Consider the following 2,385-nt stretch of genomic DNA (forward strand, 5'->3'; position numbering starts at 1 on the left):
TCCACATCACTATGAGCATTTTGGTCAAAACCATTCAACAAGTCTCTAGGAAGTTCCAAACTTTCCACATCTTCCTGTCTTCTTCTAAGCCCTCCAAACTGTTCCAACCTCTACCTGTTACCCAGTTCCAATGTCGCTTCCACATTTTCAGTTTATTTTTATAGCAGTACCCAACTCTGCTGGTACCAATTCTCTGTATTAGTCTGTTTTCACACTGCTATGAAGATACTACATAAGACTGGGTGATTTATAAAGGACATGGTTTAATTGGCTCACAGTTCCTCATGGTTGGAGAGGCATCAGGAAATTTACATCATGGTGGAAGGTGAAGGGGAAGCAAGGTACATGTTACATGGTGGCAGGAGAGAGAGTACACACAGGGGAAACTGGGACTTTTAAAACCATCAGACCTCATGAGAAATCCCTCATTCTCATGAGAACAGCATGGGGGAAACCATCCTCATGATCCCATCACCTCCCACCAGGTCCCTTCCTCCACATGTGGGGATTAGAATTAGAGATGAGATTTGAATGGGCACACAGAGCCAAACCATATTACACATGTCCACAATATTATCTGTATGTGAATGTTTATAGCAGTTTTATCCATAGTAACTCCAGACTCAAAATCATCTAAATATCCATTTTCTAGTGTATAGCATGTATACAATGAAGTACCACTTGGCAATAAAAGGAAATGAACGACTGGAATATGCAACAACATGGATGAATCTCAAAAGCATTATGCTCTGTGAAGGAAGTTAAACACAGAAGACAACATAATGTATAAGTCCATTTAACATGCAGTTCAAAAAATAAGACTATAGGAACAGAAATTTAAATATTGGGGAAGCAGATTGATCCAAAGGAGCACAGGAGAATTTCTAGAAATAATGGAAACACTCTATCTCAATCAATTGGTGATTACATGACTATAAGTTTGTCATCACTCACTGAACTGGGAAGCCGAGGCAGGAAGATTGCATGAGGCCAGGAGTTCAAGACTAAACTGGACAACACAGTTGAGAATCTGCCTCTATAAAAAAAGAAAAAAAAAAGAAAAAAAAATTAGCTAGGAGTGGTGGTGTGCACTTATAGTCCTAACCACTCAGAAGGCTGAGGCAGGAGAATCACTTGAGCTTAGGAGTTTGAGGCTACAGTGAGCTATGATCACACTACTGCACTCTGGCCTGGGCAGCAAAGCAAGCCCTTGCCCCCTCCACCAAAAAAAAGAACAGAAAGGAAAAAACTCATTGAACTGTACACCTAAAAATGGTGAATTTCATTTTATGGGAACTGTATATCCATAGATCTGACTTCAAACAAATAGTCAAACAACTGACCAGAGGAATATATTAGCAACATATGAAAGACAAAGGCATTCAAAAAGAATGCACAAATATCTCTAAAAATACATTTGAAAGAACGAAAAACTCCGTAGAATAATGGCTAAAAGATAACCAAATATGAGAAACTAAAACAGGTCTGGGTTATACAGCTAAGTGATGGAGCCAGGATTCAAACTCTGCCAGCCTAAATCCAAGAGCCTTGATCCTACCGTGCTAAAATTGAAATTTTATATGTCCAGCAATTGCATCTAAATATATATGTTCCAGAAGCCCTAGACAGTGGGTACAAGGGCCTATACAGAAGTATATTTCTTGTCACGTGGTTTGTGACAGTAAAAAATCAAGGGAGATATATCAATAAAATATTTTTTATACAGTAGAATTCTATAAATTTGTAACAAGGAATAAACTAGATATGTGTATCATAGCAACATGGTTATTTGCATAAAGTCTGACAATGGTGTCAGTATCGCACTTCAAATCTCATCTCTGCTACTAACTACATGGGTTACTTTGGGCAAGTAACTCAACCTGTTTGTGTCTCAACTTCTCATCTATAAAATATGTACCGTATAGAATTATTATGAGGATTAAGTGAGTTAATATTTGTGATAAAGTGCTAAGACCAGTGCCTGGCATTTAAAAGTGCTACTGTAGTGATGATGAATACACAAATATATAAATGTCAACTTGGATATGTTTTAGATATTTTTATTTAAATATATTTAATATAAAAAGAAAGGTACAGAGATATATATGTATATGTATCCAATAAGATGACATTATTGTAACTTAAAACAACAATAAATGGTATAAACTGATAAATATATGTATAGACAATTTCCTGGAATGTTATGCAAAAATGAATGCATTATTCTGATGCGTTTGGAAAGATATGAAGAAGAATCAGACTGAGAAACTGGCCCACAAGGGGTCTCTCTCTGTAAGGTAGTGAATAGAATGGTGTTTACCATAGGCTTGCAAGGGTAGCGGAAAGAAGGACAGAGAGGTGTTGGTTAATGGGTGCAAAACATAG

The sequence above is a fragment of the Chlorocebus sabaeus genome, chromosome 2, assembly GCF_047675955.1.
Source record: "Chlorocebus sabaeus isolate Y175 chromosome 2, mChlSab1.0.hap1, whole genome shotgun sequence".
NCBI lineage: Eukaryota > Metazoa > Chordata > Mammalia > Primates > Cercopithecidae > Chlorocebus > Chlorocebus sabaeus.